Source organism: Hylobates moloch, unplaced genomic scaffold (assembly GCF_009828535.3).
Source record: "Hylobates moloch isolate HMO894 unplaced genomic scaffold, HMol_V3 SCAFFOLD_4, whole genome shotgun sequence".
Classification (NCBI taxonomy): Eukaryota; Metazoa; Chordata; class Mammalia; order Primates; family Hylobatidae; genus Hylobates; species Hylobates moloch.
This window is the reverse complement of record NW_026652279.1, coordinates 1,119,961-1,142,083: the sequence shown is the minus strand read 5'-3', so window position 1 is coordinate 1,142,083 and position 22,123 is coordinate 1,119,961. Positions and strand designations below refer to the sequence as shown.

The following is a 22,123-nucleotide window of genomic DNA, read 5'->3' as shown; positions in this document are numbered from 1 at the left end:
AATGAAGGGTAGCAGAGAGGGTAGTTATGGCTCATTAAAAATCCAAGGAATTCATGTATTCAGTAAGTGCTTATTGGGGAGATAGGCAAGTAAACAATACATTTTGTTTGCTAAGTGCTTTAACATGATATGGGTGCTATGGGAACACAAAGCGGGGGCATCTAACCAATCTTGATGGGAGTAGAAAGGTGGTCAAGGAAGACATGAGGGAATGACTTGAGAGAACTGAAAGAAGGTGAAGGGCAGACAAGAGTATTGTAGGCAAAAAATAAAATAAAATATTTCTGGAGGCAAGAGAAAATGTAAGTTTAGAAGAACAAGCTGACAACAGATGAGGCCTGACAAATAATCCAGGCTCAGGTAGGGCTTGTGAATCCAGATTAGAATTTTGTGTTTTAGACTAAGGACAACTGGAGCAAATGAAGGAAGGGATTTGTTCCCATTTGCATTTGGAAGTCATCCAAGCAGCATGTGGAGAACTGATTAGTGGGGAACAAGGTTAGAGGCAGAGAACACAATTAGAAGGCTATTGTCATAATCCTGCTGAGAGATAAAGGGTTTCAGAGAGGATAAACATAAATAGAAGGGCTTGAGTGCTATTAAGAAGTAGAATCAGCAATTCTTGATGTGGCTTCTTATTTGAGAAATAAACGAGTCAAGAAAGACTTCCCCTCCACCCCTGGGTTTCTAATTTTAGCTACGGGGAGATCGTGGTACTTTTCACCAACAGAAGCATCAAAGAGGAGGTCCTGCTTGAGGAGTTAGATGTAGAGTTTAGTTGTAGATGTATACATCCGGGTTACTTAAGGAACATTCAACTGTTGGTATGAAGGGGGCAGAGAGATACCTGTGGCTGAGGCCCATGAGAGATGTCTAGACTTGAAATGCAAATTTTTAAGCCACGGAATAGTAGTTGAAGATAAATTTCCCCAGAAATGTATGTGATATGAGACGGGGATCTAGATCAGAACCCTGAAGAATATGTAAAGAAAAAGGAACAGCCAGAATAATTAGAGGAAAAATAAAAGATGTCACTGAAGCAAAATAAAATGAGGATTTCAAGAAGGGAGTGTGATCAACAAGGATGATCAAGTAAGGTGAGGACTGATAAGTACCCACTGGATTTAGTTATGTGGAGGCCATTGGCAACTTTGGTAAGAGCAATGTAGTGAAATAGTGCAAGATGACAGAAACTGAATCATAGTGGACTAAGAAGTAGAAGACAGGTAGCACACAATCCTCAAAATGTGTGCCTGTTAAGGGGCAAATAAACGTAATGGATGTACTTAGAGGGTAACATGGGCTTGAGGAAGGGCCTTTGTTTCATTTTGCTTTGTTTACATGCTCAAGTAAAGGAGGCAGCAGGAGAAAGGAAGAATTTGAAGATATGGTAGATAGAAGGATAATCATGAGACTGGGTGGTTAGAAAAGAGGCAGAGAACGGGATTCAGAACGCCGGTGGAGATTAGCCTTACACAGGAATATGACCAAATCCTTTATGGGAGGAACAAGAGTGAAGGAGGAAGATAGAAGAGGAGGATAGGTAAGATCATCAGTTTGTTGCTGGAGTTGAGGGTGTTCTTTCTCATGATGTCTATTGTCTCTGTGCAGCAAGAGATGAGCTCATCAGCTGCTAAGAGCCTAATAAGTTTGTGTGTTTTCGACTGGTAGCACCCAGGACTGGTCGAAGTTCTGGCCCATGGGCTCTAAGCTCTAAGATCTATGAATTGGTAGAAAATAGAGAAGTGAAGAGATTGAAGGCTCCTATGAGACAAAGAACAATTGTTGGGGGAAGAGACTGAGAGACCAGGAAGAACTGAGTATTTGAATGTGATATTACAAAAGTAGAGCAATTCCAGGTGATGATAAAATCCAGCACTAGGCCACTGCAGTGGCTAAAGCCAAGTGGAGATAACTATCATGGGAGCTGATGAGGTTGCAGAATTGAGATATTACTGCTACTGGATGAGTTGTTTATATAGGCATGGAAGATACCAGAACAATGGTACAAATTGCAATGGAAGAAATAATTAATAAGATGGCTTTAATTAATAAATAGAAAAATTTTGATGAATACCAAAAAGGAGGTGCTTTAAAAAAGACAAAAGAATGAGATGTCTTAGAATACAAAAAAAAAAAAAAACCCTAAAATATCTCCAATGGGCAAAGCTTTTTGAGCAATGAAACAATGGCACTGCATCATAGCACAAAAAAGTAAAATAAATATCCGTAACTTCATACTCATGAATACCTACATGTAAACAAATGGTTCAATAAATAAAGAAATAGGGCTGCATGGTCACTTACACCTGTAATCCCAGGATTTTGTGAGGCCAAAGCAGGAGGATCACTTGATGTCAGGAGTTCAAGACTAGCCTAGGCAGCACAGGGAGACCCCCTCCTCTACAAAAAAAATAAAATTTAGCCAGGCATGGTGATACACGCCTGTAGTCCTAGCTACTTGGGAGGCTGAGGTAAGAGGATGTCTGGAGCTCGGGAGTTTGAGGTTACAGTGAACTATGATTGCCTCACTGCACTACAGCCTGGGTGACAGAGCAAGACCCTGTCTCTAAAGTAAATAAATAAGTGACAAACCTTTCATATAGAATAATTATAAACAATAAGTGTAGGAAGAACAAGGCAAATAGAAAATTACCCAGTAATATTTGCTTTCATAAGATTCGTGGGTGGATACTAAAAGTAGTAGGAAAATATCAAAGAGAAAGAGAAACAGGTATTTATATGGTCTCAGTCTTTTCTTCAATATATTTACTATGGTAGTTTTAATATATATCCACAAGCTCTTTTTAACATTTCTACCTCTAATTCTCCTCTCCTTAAACGTAGGCTAGACTTGGTGATTTCCTTCTAACCACACGAGTATTAAAAGGCAAAATGTAGTAACTTTATAGTGAGAAAACTTGGCACACATCACCTTAATCAAGTGATCAAAGTTTACCTCACCAGTACTGTGAGATGATGGAAATCATATACCCCCGACATGATATGATGGGAAGGGCATTTCACTTCCATGGCAGTGTTCTGTAACCCCAGTATAGTCATGAGAAAATATTAGCTAAAACCCAAGTTGAGGGACATTCTACAAAACACCTGGCCAGTAATCTTCCAAAATGTCAAGACTGAGAAATAAGGAAAGGTTGTGAAGCAAACAAAGACAGATTAGAGGAGACTAAGGAAACATGACAAATAAATGCAGTGTGGTACTGGATTGGATTTTGGAAAAAAGAACATAGTGAAGAAGCTCATGAAATTCAAATAAAGTCTGTTGTTTAGTTAATAGGGTTGTGCCACTGTTGATTTCTTAGTTTTGATAAATGTACCATGTTAGATAAAAGGTTAACATCAGGGGAAGATGGCTAAATGGGTATGTGGAGAATCTATACATTATCTTTACAACTCTTTCATAAATATGAATTGTTTCAAAAAAAAGCTTAAGAGAAAAGGTTTAATGAATAAGAATGAGTAGCTAAGAAAAGAGCATATTATCAGTAAAAGATGGAGGATGTAACGAGTGTTGAAGCTGGATGGCATGAGTCCTAATGAAGTAGAAGGTTTCACAGAAAGGTGAATGAGGAATAGTTTGGAACAGGCTTACGGAGAGAGAAGTAAAGGCCAGACTACCAACTCAGCCTTCCAGTCTAACATTTATTTGACTTGATGCTGTTGCTATGTCTGGAGATCAAATAAAAATTGAGAAGTGTTCACTGCGTTTGGCAATTATCTGATCCAAGTATTATGTGGTCCACTGGTCCTGATTGGAAGGGCCATCATCCTTGAAATCTGTCAGTATCAATCACTTACCTTCCATTATCCGTGGCAAATCTACGCTATTTCCTCTTCAAAGTTTGCAGCCTCTGTGGACAAAGTTTTACAAGTATCTCAGGAAGGCCACAAATCCTAAGTTTTGCATAATAAGGATGATTGACATATTTGGAACCTAGTAAATAATCAAGTCCTCCGCTCATATTTCTAGCTTTTCTCATCTTTGAGTGCCTCCTAATGAGGGGAATGTTTTTCTACAAGGTGTCATAAACATTAGGTCAAAATCCCCAAAATTTTAAAAAGAAAAGAATTTTTCTAATCAAAAAACTAAACTTTATCGAGTGCCTTTTAAGTGTTCAAACTGGTAATATATCATTTTATATAAATTATCTCAGCCAGGGATAATTTTTAATGTGTGAAAAATAAACCATGTAAAATTAGAGACACTGGTAAATACTATTCACCATACTAATTGAAAAAATTAAAAAATGTTCACTACACTAAATTTAAGGTTTGGGAAAAGTAGGGGTCAAAAAGAACAGAAAGAAAAAAGTTTTAAGGGACTGACATGTGGATTCTTACACAATAGTTTTAGATACTTTTTTTTTTTTTTTTTTTTGAGATGGAGTCTTGATCTGTCACCCAGGCTGGAGTGCAGCGGCATGAATTCGGCTCACTGCAACATCTGCCTCCTGGGTTCAAGCTATTCTCCTGCCTCAGACTCCCAAGTAGCTGGGATTACAGGAGCGTGCCACCACGCCCTGCTAATTTTTTGTATTTTTAGTAGAGATGGGGTTTAACCACGTTGGCCAGGCTGGTCTTGAACTCCTGACCTCAAGTGATCCACCCACCTCAGCCTCCCAAAGTGCCGGGATTACAGGTGTGAGCCACTGTGCCAGGCCTAGACACTTTTAAAAATCCAACCCATGGTTTATTGATGGTGGTGAAGTGCCAGCACACACCCACAGCAGAGTCATAACTGCAAAGGGATGGCCATGCAACAAAGGAGAGTGGCAAAGGAACACAAAGCAAACACTTCTCACTACAACCAGCAAAACAACTCAACTCTGCAGTAATATTCATCACAAAGTTCCAAAGAGAAAAAAACTCCAACTTTTCAGAAGGGTCGCCTTGATAGATCAGTCTGACAAATGCAACCAGAATTAAAATGTAATCTTGATAGACACATGAAAGATAGATGTTATGATTAGATATAGACAGATAAAATGATAATAAATGTGTTTTAGGCACTAAACGTAAAATTTCAGTTTATAATATCTATTAGAGTAAAAAAATGAAAAGACCTTTCCTAAGATCAAATTTGAATGCTTAAACAATAGAAAAACAGCTACAATGAAACAACAGAACACTTTCTTCAGTGCTTCACTCCAGAATAAAGTGCTTTATATGTAATATCAGTCCTGCTCCCAGAGAATTAAGTTAGAGTCCGCATCATGAATAGATAAACTAATCTGTTTAAAAGCACATAGCAAAAATGACTGGGCCAAATCAAATCCTACTAGATTACTGTATGCAGGATAGGAGACTTCCAGTGAAAATGTGGACAGGCATGCTGAGACTGTCCTAAAAGATATATTTTAAATTTTTTTAAGAGGTAAAAAAAATACAAGCTAGACACAAAAGCAAATGAAGAATTTGAACAGATGGAACTTACAGGCTTTATTTTAGATGGTCCCTGACTAATAACAGATACTTTAATAACTATCAACAGGGCACGGTGGCTCATGCCTGTAATCCCAGCACTCTGGGAGGCCAAGGCGGGCAGATCACGAGGTCAGGAGATCGAGATCATCCTGGCCAAAATGGTGAAACCCCATCTCTACTAAAAAAATACAAAAATAATTAGCTGGATGTGGTGGTGTGCGCCTGTAATCCCAGCTACTAGGGAGACTGAGGCAGAAGAATTGCTTGAACCCTGGAGGCGGAGGTTGCAGTGAGCTGAGATCGCGTCACTTGCACTCCAGCCTGTCGACAGAGTGAGACTCCGTCTAAACAAACAAAAAAAAATCATATTCAGACTTCTGTAGTGATTATCTCCAAATGAAATATATGCAACATTCTCATACAACTCAAAATTTTAGCCAAATTTAACACATATACTGGGCCATATAATTTATTGGGATAAAAGACATATAATATGTACATTTTGGCATTGCTGGACCCAAGGACTCAAACAAAGCCATCCAAATCCAACTTCTCTCTCCCCATCTCTGCATACACACCATTGTCAGACAGGCTCTCCCACAGTGCTCCTAAGATGGCTCCTCCTCATTCATATTCAGTAGAAAAGACTGGGAGCTCTCGCCCCAGCACTCCCAGCCAGCCAAAGGTTCATTCTGTCTCATTGGCTCCAATCTGGTGGCAAGGCTTTCTCTGAACAAATCACTGTGACCAGGAAATGTGATATGCTAACTGGCTGAAACCCAGGTAAATGTTCAACTCTTGAGTGGGGTATTGAACTAATACTACTTAGTGGGCTAAAAGATAAATGGGTATATAGTTACCAGGAGAAGGGCTGGCTTTTCTTAGCAGCTATTCCGAAAACACTAAGCAAGTTTTCAACAATCCATGCAATAAGTACAGTGTTATAAATTAACGGGTAATCATGATAATATGCATGTAATCACACAGTGATAGCCTATAATAGCAATGGGTTAACTTTTCCTCACTGTTTATGGAACTCCCTCTGAAATTCTTTATATCTTAGATCAGCAGTGGAACTATTTATTATGTGTATTAAATGAATAGATGCATGCATGAATAAAGGAAATGAACTAACTAGTAATTGAACTTTGGAAGTTTTCACACAGGGTAAATTTTCTATTACAAACTTTCATGTGTAATAGTTGGAGTGTTTACTTATTGTTGGAAAACAGATTTGTTCTGCAGGCTCATTGCAGGCTGTGTTACGATGTTATTATTTAGTAAGGCTATAACACCTATACCATCCCAGCCTATACAGGATTTTTGGACAAGTTAGAAAGGTGTCCCTTAAGAATGGATGCAGCCCCCAGGGCATGTGACTTGGTGAAAAGATGGAGTCTTTGTATAAAGATAAAAGGTGGTTCATTCTCTGGAAGACTTGGGGAGATGGAGAGGGACCTGGCTGGATTTTTACCCCCATTACATCATCTGCGTTGAAAGCATTAAGTGGTACAGCTTTGGCCATCCTATAAAAATACAGAAAAATTATAAAGAAAGGAGCAAAAATCAGGAATTTCTTGCTATTTTGTATTGTGGAGTCACTTCCCTCAGGCTATATTTTATTAATAAAAGATATAGCCAATAGTTGTTAAAAAAACATAATAGAATATATTTGAATGTTAAAAATTCAGATTTCCCTTTAATTATTTTTTCAACCTAGTTTTTTTACTCAACCTGATTTTTCCTGACTGCTAGGTGAAATACAAATCACAAAAAGGGTCATACACATACAATTTATATATGATCACAAAAGCTCTCTAGTCTAATTTTATGGAAACTTTTCAAATTAAAATGTTATTGGGTTCAAGCAATTCTCCCACCTCAGCCTCCTGAGTAGCTGGGATTACAAGCATGCCACCACGCCTGGCTAATTTTTGTATTTTTAGTAGAGACAGGGTTTCACCACGTTGGCCAGGCTGGTCTTGAACTCCTGACCTCAAGTGATCCATCTGCCTCAGAAGCTGCAGTGAACCAAGATCGCACCACTGTACTCCAGCCAGGGCAACAGAGTGGGGAGACTCCAACTAAAAAAAAGTGTTATTGGTATCGCAAAGGTTATTTTTTACTCCTTCTTTTATATCAATAAAGGTTATTTTTATTTGTTTACCCTATAACTTCCCAATGGCTACTGTGATCAACCAAAGTCCCCATTCTAATTCTAAGAGATGGGATACACTGAGAGCAAGAAAAATGGAGAAATAGTGATGGAGAATGGTAATGGAATCTATTTTATCCTGAAGCAATAACAAAATGAATTCAATTTGCACAAAAAGATTCTGATTTGCAGCCAAAGGACTAAAAAGGTCTTTCTGTTTACTTTTCATTAAGTAAGTACAAATCCCATATTCTTTTCTGGCTAGCTTATAGCCATAAAATGAGCTTGCTCCTCCCAGATGTTAGACTCTGCAAGCTGAGGCTTGTTCTGCATGTTGGAATGGAAATAAGTGAACTGTGGGCCAGGACATTTTGAGTTTCAGCTTTTTAATAGTTGTCTCCCAGTTTTCTTAGCTGTAAGATGGGTGGGAATTGGGCTAATAGGTGATCATAATAGTAACAGCAGCTACCATTTTTGACAGCCTACTATGCCACGCACCAACCACTAAATGAATACTTGAAATTATCTATGTCTTAGAAATCTAGTGATGTAGGTGATTGCACAGGAGAGAAGCTAAAGCTTGGACCTGCCAGGGTCCCAGAACTTGTCAGGGCCCAAGACAGGGTCAGAGGTTTCAGAAGTCAGCCTTGGATTGCTTCTTGCATATTTACATGCTGGCTGACAAAGCAATCTGACAGGAATCTCAGACCAGAGCCGAGAAAAATGCAGGCTTTCTTTTTTCACATACCTAAATGTGTTTATTCTAGAAGCATATATGGAGCTTTCCTAACATGTTAGCTAGAAAGAAACATGATTTCTCTCTTAATAAGCACACTAAGGATGGCTGTGTAGAGTTGGGGAATATAAATAATCACTGCCAAATACACTGCTATGTCATATACCAGATATTTACATTTATCATAGTGTAGATTCGGATTTCATTTTACACAACTCATATTTTTCTTAAGAATTGATAGGATGCGAAGAAGAAAATGACACAGGCCATAAAGCCAATTCCAAAAGAAGAATTCTAGAGACATTTTGCAAAATTGTAGCATCATGAAACAAATGGATGTTTTCTGAAGTGGTTGCTCTAGATGGGAGATGGGAGGTAGGTTGAGGCAGGTTTGTTTTTTAAAAATCTGTCACCTGACCTCAAAGACATATTGATATATGAGTGCTTATTTATTTACTCATTCATTTAACAGAATGTATGGAGTGTTTATTGTTCTGGGCACTGGAGATACAACAGCAACCACAATGGAAACGGTTCCTCTGTCTTCACAGAACATACACGAAGACACAGAAAATAAACAAACGGAAAAATACAGAAAATAACTCCAGATTGAGATAAATTATTTGAAGGATCTACAATGCCCTTCCAGAGAATAATGCATAGAGAATGCAATACATTTTAGCTGGGGTAGTCAGAAAAGGCTTTCCTGAAATTTGAAGGATGAAAAGAAACTAAATATGAGAAGAACCACATTTGCAAAGGCCCCAGGTGGGAAAGTGTGGCAAGTTCTGGAAACTGTGATTGGCGTATAAGAAACTAGGGGTAAAAACCCATAGCTAAGATCAGGAGCAAGACAAGGATGTCCACTCTCACCACTTTCATCCATAGGCCCAAAAAACAATAAAAGCCATCAAGATTGAAAAAGACAACTTAAAACTATCTCTGTTTGCAGATGACATGATCTTACACATAGAAAATCCTAAGGAACCAGAAAAAAAACTATTCGAGGTAATAAATGAGTACAGGATAGTAAGATCAATATACAAAAATCAGTTGTATTCTATACACTTGCAATGAAAAATCTGAAAATGAAGAAAACATAATTTATCATAGTATCAAAAAATTAGGCTGGGTGCGGTGGCTCACGCCTGTAATACCCAGCACTTTGGGAGGCCGAGATGGGTGGATCACTTGAGGTCAGGAGTTCGAGACCAGCCTGGCCAAGATGGTGAAACCTTGTCTCTACTAAAAATACAAAAAATACCTGCGCATTGTGACGTGTGCCTGTAATCTCAGCTACTCGAGAAGCTGGGCAGGAAAATTGCTTGAACCCTCATTGGAGGTTGCAATAAGCTGAAATCGTGCCGCTGCACTACAGCCTGGGTGACAGAACGAGATTCTGTCCCAAAAGCAAAGAAAATATTGAGGAGTAAATTTAACAAAGAAATGCAAAACTTGTACACTGAAAACTACAAAACATCATTAAAATTAATGAAGACCTAAATAAATGGAAGACATTCCATGTTGGAAGACTTAATATTAAGATGACAATACTCCCCAGATTGATTGCCAAATTCAATACAATTGTTATTAAAATCTTGGGCTGGGCGCAGTGGCTCACGCCTGTACTCCTAGCACTTTGGAAGGCTGAGGTGGGCGGATCATGAGGTCAGGAATGCGAGACCGGCCTGACCAACAGGTTGAAACCCCGTCTTTACTAAAAATACAAAAATCAGCTGGATGTGGTGGTGCACGCCCATAATCCCAGCTACTCAGGAGGCTGAGGCAGGAGAATCGCTTGAACCCGGGAGGTGGAGGTTGCAGTGAGCCAAGATCGCGCTGCATTCCAGCCTGGGTGACAGAATGAGACTCCATCTCAAAAAAATATATATATATATATAATATATATCAGTTGCCATTTTTAAAAAGAAATTGACAAGCTGATCTTACAATTCACACAAAAATTCAAGAAAACCAGAATAGCCAAAAACAATGTTGAAAAAGAGGAACAAAGTAGGAGGACTCATACTTCCTGATTTCAAAACTTACTACAAAGTCACAATAATCAAGATAGTGCAGTACTGACAGACATAAGTATGGATTTATAGATTACTGGAATAGATTTGAGAGTCCAGAAATAAACCTATGTGTCTATAACCAATTGATTTTTCACAAGGGTGCCAAGACCGTTGAATGAGGAAAGAATAAATCACCTTTTCAACAAATGGTGCTGAGACAATCCATGTGCAAAAGAATGAAGTTCTACCTCTTCCTCACATCATTTATAAAAATTAATTCAAAATGTCTTAAAGACCTAAATGCAAAAGCTAAAACTAAAACATAGAAGAAAACAGAAGTTTAAATCTTCGTAATTTGGGGTCAGGACATGGTTTTTTGGCTATGACACCAAAAGCATAGAAAGAAAAAGTGGATAAATCTGTCTTCATCAAAATTATGAACCTTTGCTCCTCAAAAGATATCATCAAGAAAAGAAAAAGACAATTCACAGAATGGGGAAAAATTTGAAAATAATTTATCTGACAAGGGACTTGTATCAAGGATAGGAGATTTGTATCAAGGGATTTGTATCAAGAACTCTTGACTTGTATCAAGAATTTTTTAAAATATATATATATATATAGACAGATTCAGGGAGTACATATGCAGGTGTGTTACATAGATGTATTGTGTAATGTTGGGGCTTGGGCTTCTAGTGAACCCATCACTCAGATAGTGAACATAGTACTCAATATGTAGTTTTTCCAACTTTTGAGTCCCCCTGCCCCTCTCCCTTTAAAGTCCCCAGTGTCTACTGTTTCCACCCAAGAATATGTAAAGAACTTACAACTCAATAATAGAAAGACAAATAACCCAATTTTAAAAATTGCCAAAGGATTGGAATCAATATTTATCCTAAGAAGATATATGGCCAATAAGCACATGGGAAGATGTTCAACATCATTAGCCACCAGAGAAATGCAAATCAAATCTACAATGAGAGAACACTTTACACACACTAGGATGGCTGTAATAAGAAAGATGGGTAAGTGACAAGTACTGGCAAGAATGTGGAGAAATTGGAACTTTTACAATGGCTGGTGGGAATATAAAATGGTACAGACACTTTGGAAAATAGTTTGGCAATTCCTGTAAAGGTTAAACGTAGAGTTACCACGTGACCCAGCAATTCTACTCCTAGGTATATATCCAAGATAAATGAAAATATATGTTCACAGAAAAACATGCCTACAGAAGCATTATTCTTAATAGCCAAAAAGCGGGAGAAAGAACTCAAATATCCATCAACTGGGGATAAGTTACATAATGCAGTAGATCCGCACAATGGACTATTATTCAGCAATAGAAAGGAACGAAGTGCTAAAACAATGCTACAAGACGATAAACCTTGAAAACATTATGATAAGTCAATATTACTATATCAAAAAAAGGCAGACAGGGGAAAAAGAGACTGGGGGTAGAGATAAAGTTGAAGATGCAGGTACCTGAGAGAGCCTAGGGGGCTTTGCTGGCCATATTTGTGAAACTAGGATTTATATGCTAAGGGCAGAGAGAAGCCCCAGAAGGATTTTAAGGGGAAAAAAATGATATATGATTGACACATATTCATTCTGGCTGCCGTGTACAGAAAAGGCTTGGAGGAAGGCAAAAGAGGAAGCAGGGAGAGTGGTAGAAGGCAATGGCAGTAGCCCAGGTTATGTGATTTAGCGGATATTCCAAGAGAAATAGAGCAAAATGAATAGATTTGAGATGTGTTTTGGAAATAAAACACTTATTTATATATTTTTAGGGTATATATATATATATCCTATAAATATATATATATAGTGTATATATATATACTAAAAATATATATATATCATAATCATTTAAATTAAGCCAAAAAATTTAAACAACTATTGGCTTAAAAAGTTGCTTTTGCTTTAAAAATACAATGTTTGACATTTAACTAAGAATTTGTAATGGACTAGATAATTTTCCTGGAGTCTCAATTCATTTAACTTTATTCTTTTAAGAAAGGTAATTTTCTCTAAAGAATAAGTATATTGTTTAAATTTTATCCAGTTCTAAACATTAGAGATGGAATTAAATTCACCACAAGAAAAAAAGTATTTGTTAAACTATGAGTTTTAACTTGGTAACTCTAACGGTACACATCATAGATGCTCACAATATTTCAAAATTGGAAGGGATCCTAAAATTCACTTATTTAGTCCACCAATGATTTAATTTTTGTACAACATTCCTGACAGCCAGATCTAGATGTCCTGTTAATGCTGAATATTTATTAACAAAGAGATACTCAAATTTTGACATTTCTAAAGACTTGCTTTGAACATTAACATTTGTAGTGGATGATTTAAAACATAAACATTTTGAAGCTATACCTATAGAAAAACTAGGAGAATATAATACAGAAATTAATAGTTAAATCAATTATAGTTGCTGTTACAAATATTTTGTCGAATGTGTTTCTTGATTGATTGTATCTTTACATGTAAAGGAAGTAAATGAAGTCAGGAATCAGAGTTTCTTCTCTATTAAATAAGCTGAGCATCCATGAAAGTTTAAATAGCTACTAGCAAAAATTTGCTACTGAAAAATTTAAACTGAAATAAATGAATCAGTTATCTGGCACCTGCAGCAACAGCAGATTTATCTGGCAATGTTGAGCAACGAGTTATACCATACAAGCGAGTTTTACAAATAACCTTCTGTTGTAATCACTTGATGGAGACTTTTTGTCTTAAACCATTTCTCACTGAAATCTCTCTAAATCTGTCTCAGGTGTTGCAAAACTTCACTATCATAGCAAATCAATGAACACAATTTAAAAGATCCTGATGACTCAGGATCATTATAAAATACTTCCATGTAATAATGCTAGTGCAGTGAATAAAAATTAGCTTTCCCATCCACTAAATATTTCCACAGACAACAGGTTGATGGACTTTATTGCCACATCAGGTCCCTACAGAGGTGATCTCTTTTCCTGCGAAAACCCTATGGCAAAATCTTTTGTGCCCCAATTATTTCAAAACTCTTTCTTCTGATTTACTCCTTAGGTAGACTCTCCTCGGTTCCATGCAAAAGTACCTGTATTCTGTCTACAGAAAGGGCATCTCCTTTTCACTGGCAGTTCTCCTCTGTATCAGTCACAGCTTCTAGTTGCAAGTAACATAAACTGAAAAGGATATTGGAAAGCTTGCAGAATTGGTAGGAGGAGTAGTGACTAGGACTAGGAGGATTCCACTTAAAACTGAAATTCCATCCTGCAGAACTGACAGGGTGAAAAACTACCACTGCTGTTTATGCAATACTAATGTCACTCAGTCGCAGTAACTGGACATTGCAACCGCCAGCATCCCTCAAAGCCAAATTCTTACCCACTACATCACCAGCTAAAAGGATTCTATAGAGAACCTCATTATTTGAATTGCCTATTGCTGAACTGAAATCTAGCACGGGAGAATCTACGTGGTGGAGTTTAGGATGCATGCCTATGTTGTAGATGCATAGGATGTTGGAATTTGAGTTTTATGGGTCTACTGTGGGGAGGCAGGACTGATCTATTAGTTATCTAGTACTGTATAACAAATTAGATGAAAACTCTGTGCCTTAAAACAACAAACACTTATTATCTCATTGTTGGAGGGTTAGGAATCCAGGAGTGGGAAGACTGGAGCTAGAGGAACCACTTTCAAGCTCATGCTCATGGCTATTGGTTGGAGTCCTCAGTCCCTTGCTGGCTGATGACTGGAAGCCTTAGTTATTCACCAGGTAGACATCTCCATTGGGCTTCTTGAGGGTCCTCATAACACAAACTTGGTATTTTCCAGAGTGATCCATCCGAGGGAGGGAGGGGGGCAGGGAGACAGAGAGAGAGAGAGAGAGAGAGAGAGACTAAGACGGCCAAGTCTTAAAACCTAATCTTAGGAGTAACGTATCATTATATCTACCATATTCTATTGGTCACATAGACTGACCATTGCGTAATGCGAGAAAAGACTACATGAGCACATGAATACTGGAGGTGGTGACCACTGAAAGACAACTTGGAGGCTAGCTACTCTGTCCACTACATCCCCTCAGTTCTACACAGGCTTTTTCCTTGTTAAGCTCTAGTCATGTTTCTCTCCACCTAACATCCTCCGGGGGAAGAGGAAGGCTTTGTTTCTCCTATCCGTACCATATATTATTGTTGTACTCCCTCACATAAGAAAAAAGCAATTTAAGCATAAATTAAGACTACACATAACATTTATTTAATCTGAGAAACAGTTTATTCTCTAAACTATAAAATCTTAATATTATCCTTTTTTAATGCTCTTAAAACCATTCTATTACTTTTAAAATTAGACTGCACAGTGACCATAAGCGAGAGAAAACTTGAATTTCAGATGGTATAAAATAAGGCTGTTTTATACACCCTCATTTTTAACTTGAGCCTATTTTTAATGAAATGGATACAAACTCCAGTATTCCTATACTCCTCTGCAAAAGCAAGGTCTTTTTACATTTTGTTATCACAACATCAAGCCTACAGTAAATATCCAAAATATTCTTATTCATTCAACATATATGTATTTAACACCTATTATGTTTCTTGAATTGAATTAAAAACTCTCTAGTATCCTAATGTATAAAAGGAGATTCTATGGTGTGTGTGTGTGTGTGTGTGTGTGTGTGTGTGTGTGTGTGTGTGTTTGATATAGAGTCTTGCTCTGTCACCCAGGGTGGAGTGCAGTGGCAAGATCAGGGCTCACTGCAACCTCCACCTCCCGGGTTCAAGTGATTCTCATGTCTCAGCTTCCCTAGTAGCTGGGATTACAGGTGCACACCACCATGTATTTTTAGTAGAGACGGGGTTGCACCATGTTGGCCAGGCTGGTCTTGAACTCCTGGCCTCAAGTGATCCACCCACCTCGGACTTCCAAATTGCTGGGATTACAGGTGTGAGCCACTGTGCCCAGCCCATATGTTTTTTTTTTAAATGTATATTACATAAATATCGGACTGACATGAATAGTTTAAGACGTTTGTGTTCCCTGTGAACTAAAGAATTGAGTTTGACAACAAGTAATGTGGCCTGAAATCCATGTACATTTGAATTGCAAGCATTAGCTGTAGCTTTCAATTAACTAAGGGAGTAGGAAAACTACTATGTATATTAATGTGAGGCTCACCTTAAACTAATGAGATAATCATTTTAAGAATTCTACATATGGTGTGTCTGTGTCTGTGTGTGTGTGTGCACTCAGATTGGAAGAGGTTGGTGAACAGTTACATTTTATGCTTGGTTAATGCCAACCTCAGTTGCCTTTCCTGGATAAAAATAAATGCACAAGCATTGATAGAGACTTCATTTCAGCTGTTTATTTCAAAACAGTGTTGTTTTAAAGACAATGAAGGCTTAAGATCTTCATAGACATAAATCACTCAGATCCAAGTCAGAAACCCGAATGGACTCAGATATAGACAACTTGAAGGCCTGTATAGAGAGAAAGCACCTAAGTGAGAGGCTCTGGGAACAGGAGCTCAGATCAAATTAGCTGCAGCTATGGCAGAAGAAAAGGCAAGTCATGATCCTGTCCCTATCACTGGCCCTTGTCATCTGGCTAGAGATTTCTGGCCAGAGGTTTCTGGCCAAACTCCTGATCTTGCTGTAAACATAGGGGAACACAGTCTTCCCTTACCCCAGGCTCAGCAGAGCGCTGCTTGGTTCATCATACTGTCAGGCTCAACAGGCTGAAACAAAACTATCAGCTCGAACCAAACGAATTTCATGTTTTGGTAGATCCAAAATGGCTGATCAGGCTGGGTGTGCTGGCTCACGCCTGTAATCCCAGCCCTTTGGGAGGCTGAGGAGTGTAGACTGCCTGAGCCCAGGGTTTGAGATCAGCCTGGGCAACACAGCAAAACCCTGTCTCTAAAAGAAAATACAAAAATTAGCCAGGCATGGTGGCACATGCCTCTGGTCCCCAGCTACTTGAGAGGCTGACAGTGAGAGGACTGCTTGAGGCCCTGGGAGGCAGAGGTTGCAGTGAGCCATAATTGCACCACTAAACTCCAGCAAGACTCTGTCTGAAAAAAAGACTTATTATCAGTCATTTCATACGGTTAAATCTAACATTTATACTTCAGATCCACAGGATTTAGTCAATTTAGTATTCTGTTAAATTATAATTACCATGCCTTACACTGGGTCATAGATGTTTACTTTTAATAATACAAAAAATGAGGCCCAGAAAAGTTTAAGTGCCATGTGGTTAGGTTAAAACTACAACTAGATGGCCAGTTCAATGGGATTTTCATACTAGAATGCTTTATGGTGGAACTCCTAATGCTTTGGCCCACATTGCATTTTTTAACTTTTTGACTAACTAGCCAACATATTTAAAATCTGAGATTTCACACCAAAATCTGGATTGTCAGTTTCTCTTTAAAAATGGAGAGAATTCTGCCCTGAGTCCAGAATCAGAATTATGATGAAGCAAACCAAATATTCTGTGGGTGCAAAATGTCAAGGGGTGCGAGATAACTCAGTAATCAAGATAATAGTTTACGTTAAAAAATTAGCCAAGCATAATTGTCTGCACCTGTAGTCCCAGTTACTCTGGAGGCTGAGATGGGAGGATTGCTTGAGCCGAGCAGTTCAAGGCTATGTGAGTGATGATCATGCCACTGCACTCCAGCCTGGGTGACAGGGCAAGATCCTGTCTCTAATAATAATAATAATATTTTAATGTAATCTTTAAGTAATCAATATTAATGCAAAAAATCTGTGATAAAAAAACAATTTTAAATGAAGTGAGGCTGCTGTTCATGTGTTTTACAACCCTCCATTACTGTGCCATGGGAAGTCATTTCTAATCAGCCCTGTACACTGAGGTCACTTGCCCATCAAGCCCTGCCACTGGGCAGGTTTATGAGCATTGAAGATGATATGCAAACAGATTGGATAACAGAGCTTTAGATATAGTCACTTTTTATTGTAAAACTTTTAATAACTTCTTCCACTTAATTCAAAATATGGGAAGATATTTTGGTAAGTGTATATAGAAATACACATTTTCCCTTTTGCCTCAGGCTTCAATACAACTCCTTATGGCACTGCCTAGAAACACACAGGTGGAGCTGAGTGGCAGCAGAGCCTCTGGATGGAGATGCACTTTCTAGGCAACATAGTCTCCCCTCAACCTGCTTCACTTATTTGGCCTTCTTTGCATTCTTTCTTCTCATCTGTTAAGTGTTTGTGAGCCCCAGAATTACAGCTGAGCACTTTTCTCTTCCCTAGGTGATCTCCTCCAGAGACTGAAATTATGGATTTAAAAATGCCATCTATATGCAGTAACTCTCAAACATATGTGTTCATTCCTGACCTTTCCTTTGAGCTCCAGATTTAAATACTATGATACTTGATATTCTACTAGGATGACTAATATGATTTTATATTTGACCTATTAAAAACAGAAGAATTTTTGATTTTTTTCAAATCTGTTTCTTCTCCTATCTTCCCCATCTCAGGAAATGATACCACTATCCTTCCAGTTATTGAGATTAAACATCTAAAGGTCCTCTTTGATTTATCTAATTTCATCCTCCACCTCTAAACCATTAAGAAGCACTAAAGAAAAAAATAGAAATCTAGTCATTTCTTTCCATCTCTATTGCTACTACCATGGTCCAAGATATAACTATCTCCTTCCCCAAGTGTTGGAAAAGTCTTTCAACTGGTCTTTCTGTTAACTATGCACTTCATCCCCTACCCCATTCTATTTTCCATTTAACAACCAAACTGATCTAAATATAAATCAGATTGTTACTGCCTTCTTAAAAACCTTCCCCCTGCTCAAAAAGTCTTTCTGTTGTGATTAGACTCAATTCATACTTCTTACTATGACCTATAATACATATGCTATGATCCTGCATCATCATACTCCAACAACATTTGCTTCCATATTCTCAGAAACACTCGAGACCCAATCAATCTCTCCTAGAGGTCTTTTCTTTTATATTCTCTAGGCCTGTTTCACTCTCTCCCCAGATCCTCACATGGTTAGTTTTTTCCCATCATTCAGACCTCAGCTCACATCTGACCTCCACACACAGACTTCTCTCGTCAGCCTATCTACAATAGTTCCTTTGGCTGTTCTTTCTCATGTCAACTCCTGTCTTATGAAATTATCCTGCTTATGTTATTGTTTATTTATTTTTTCTTTCGTCAGGTGGAGTTCACTGATACATTCCCAGAACCTAGATTGGTGCTAAGTAATAAGAGATGCTCAATAAAATTTGCTGAATGAATGCCTATGTCCGTGAATGAGTAAATGAGATCAACAAATAGAAGGAAATAGAAGGCTCTTTCTCTCAAGAAGACCTTAACAAGGATCATTAGCTGTTATAAACTAACTAATACACCATCCAAATTAATTTTGCTCCAGAAACACAAGGCTTAGTTTTTAAAGCAGTTATTTCCATAAGCTCATTTCAGAGTGAACTATTTCACTTCAGAGAACATACAAATCCATACTTAAAACCAACTGAAATACTATCTGGATCCTGGAAACTGACCTTAGAGAAAATGTAGAGTCAACAACAACCACATGAAATTCTGTGAATTACACAGTGACAAAACGAAGACTGGAAAAGATTATGGTAGCAGCTGGTGAAACTTTTAGAGAACAAAAAGATGCTCTTGTAGCTTTTATCTGTGACTTTTGTTTTTCAATCTTTTTAGAGAGCACCAGTCTCTGTCTACATTTATGTTTCCTAAATGACAGAGGCTATCTAGCCACCACAGAATGTGGCCACCAAAAACAGAAATAACACCAGAAGATAAATTGTTTTAAGCCAATTTGGTCATCTCATTGTGATCCTCCTAAACTGTTAGGAAGGCCCAAGACGACATTTTTAATTGTTCTGTCTTCATCTCCTTATGTGTTTTGGCATATCACCACATGTGATCTCCAAAAACAATTTTGTTCATATATGTAAAATGTGCAATAAAAATCACCAATTTCAAGCATACAATTTGAATGATTTTTAGCAGGTTTACTGGGTGGTGCAAACGTAGCCATAAATCAGTTTTAGCACATCTTCATCCTCCCCAACAAAAGATCTCTCATGCCCATTGATAGTCAATCCAGCTTCCCACCCCTAGATCCGGGCAACCGCTAAGCTACTTCCTAACTCAATAAATTAGCCTTTTCTGAACATATCATATAAATTACATCCTTCTTATAATTAGCGTAATTTTGGGGGGTTTATCCATGATGGAGAATTTGTAAGTAGTTCACTATTTTAATTGTTGAATAATATTCAATTATATGAATATAACACATTTTGTCTATTAATTAGTTGACATTTGGGTCGTTTTCAGTTTTTGTCTATTGTAAATAATGCTGCTATGAGCATTCACATACAAGTCCTTTGTGTGGACTTGTTTTCATTTCTCTTGGATAGATACCAAGGAGTGGGGCTGCTGGCTTGTATGGTAGTTTCATGTTTAACTTTTTGAGAAACTTCCAAACTGTTTTCGAAAATAGCTACATTTTACATTCCCACCAGCAATGTATGAGCGTTTCCATTTCTCTACATTCTCACAAACATTTGTTACTGTAATTTATTATAGCCATTCCAGCAGGGGTGAAATGGTGTCTCATTGTGGTTTTAATTTGCACTTCTCTAAGGAGTAATGCTGTTGAGCATTTTATCTGCGTGCTCAGTAGCCATTCCTGTATCTTCTCTGGTAAAATATGTTTATATATTTTGCCCAGTCTTGACTGGGTTATTTATCTTATTGAGTTGTACAAGTTATTTGCATATTCTGGATGCAAGTCCTTTATCAGCTATGTGTTTTGACCCCATCTATTGCTTGTATTCTTATTTTCACACTTAAAGTGAAAAAGTTTTGAATTTTGATGAAGTTCAACTTATCATTTTTTCTTTTGTGGGCTGAGCCTTTGGTCATATGTAAGAAATCTTTGCCTAACCCAAGGTCTCAAAGATTTTCTACAATATTTTATTCTAAAAGTTATATTGTTTTAGCATACATTTAAGACTATGATTTTTATGTATGGCATAAGGTAAGGGTATAAGTTCATCTTTTTTTGCATGTGGATATTCAACTGGACCAGTGACCATTTGTTAAAAAGATTATCCTTTCCCCAATGACTTTTCTTGGCATATTTGTCAAATATCAATTCGCTATAAAGATTTATTTCTGAACTCTTGTGTTTCATTGACCTATATGTCTACCCTTATGCCAGTACTGCTCTGTCTTAATAATTGTTATTAATAGTAAGTTTTGAAATTGGGAAGCAAAAGTCTTCCAACTTTGTCTTTCTCAAAATAGTTTTGTCTATTCTTTGTGTTTTGCATTTCTACATAAATTTTAGTATCTGCTTGTCAATTTATGCAAAAAGACCAGCCAGAATTTTGATGGGGACTGTATTGTATCCACAGCTCAATTAGTGGAGAATTTTCATCTTAATATTGAATCTTCCAATCCACAAAGATGGAACATCTCTCCATTTATTTAGGTCTTCTTTAATTGCTTTCAGCAAAGTTTTGTAATTTTCAATGTACAAGTCTTACACTTCTTTTGTTAGTCATATCTGAGACTGGGAAGAAAAAGTGGTTTAATTGGACTTAAAGTTCCACATGGCTGGGGAGGCCTCAGAATCATGGCAGGAGGTGAAAGGCATTTCCTGAGTTATTTGACTCAGTGGCTTAATGTTATCTTCAAGGATCAGGTTTCTTCTTCCTCTCCTTTATTCATTCTGCAATTTTGGCTTCATCATCAGAATGTTATAAACATTTCTTTTACAATTCTAGCAACACATTGACATGCAACAACTTCTAGGGAAAAAAAAATGACAGAGCATAACTTCCAACATAAACTCTCTCTATACTAGTACTTTGCATATCCAGTTAGAACAAATTCAGATGAAGAGGCAGAAAAAACGTAAGACATAAATAAATAAATGTTGATCTGATTTTATTCTGCATAAAAAAGAGGATGGCTGGGGTAGATTGTATTATTGACCAAAATATTTACTGCTCCTTGAAGAAGGATTACAGATTCTCATATCCTTTATCCTTGATGTCATACTTGGCTATGTGATTTAATTTGGCCAAGTGTACATTTCACTTCCAAACATAAGCCATAAAACTCACTGAATGGTTCTATTGCATTCTTTTCCTTCTGCCACAATACAAAAAACAAACAAAACAAAACAAAACAAAAACAGAAAAAAAAAACATAATGTCCCAAATAGCAGCTGTTTGGGAATGAAGGTGATGGGAAAAGCCACAGCTAGCCCTTGAAAAACAAGCAAAGTAAGAAATAAACCTTTGTTAATTATGAGTTTGTGAAATGTGGAAATTGTTTGTTAGCACTATATAACTTTGTATAAGTTGACTGACATAGAAATTGGTACCAGGAGTGGGGTGCTGCTTGAACAGAACTTCACATAGCATTGGCTTTGGGATTAGGCAGCAGGTGGAAGGGAGATGGTTACTGGCAGATAGAAACAAGGTGACATGTTTGCAGTAGCAAAACTCTGGGGAAAATTGATACCCACACTTTAAAAGTTAGATAATGGAAACAATAAGCATGTGGCCTTAGGTGAAAAAGTTGAAATAACAAATGTTAGGGGCACATTTTCTTGCTGTTGCCTGCATTCATCAAGCAAAACAAAACAATTCAGAAAAGAACTGGCCAGTGTGCAAGCAGAAATGAAAGAGCGAATATCAGAATT

At 37.5% G+C, this 22,123-nt stretch overlaps 1 long non-coding RNA gene across 1 annotated transcript in view; it reads right to left on the bottom strand.

Moving 5' to 3' along the window:
• The window catches only part of LOC131383352 (uncharacterized), a 163,654-nt gene extending 159,779 nt beyond the window's left edge, over positions 1 to 3,875 (bottom strand). The window contains exon 1 of the long non-coding RNA XR_009213348.1: positions 3,823 to 3,875. This is a non-coding gene — a long non-coding RNA (uncharacterized LOC131383352). The remainder of the gene's footprint in view (positions 1 to 3,822) is intronic.
• Positions 3,876 to 22,123: the final 18,248 nt, after the last annotated feature.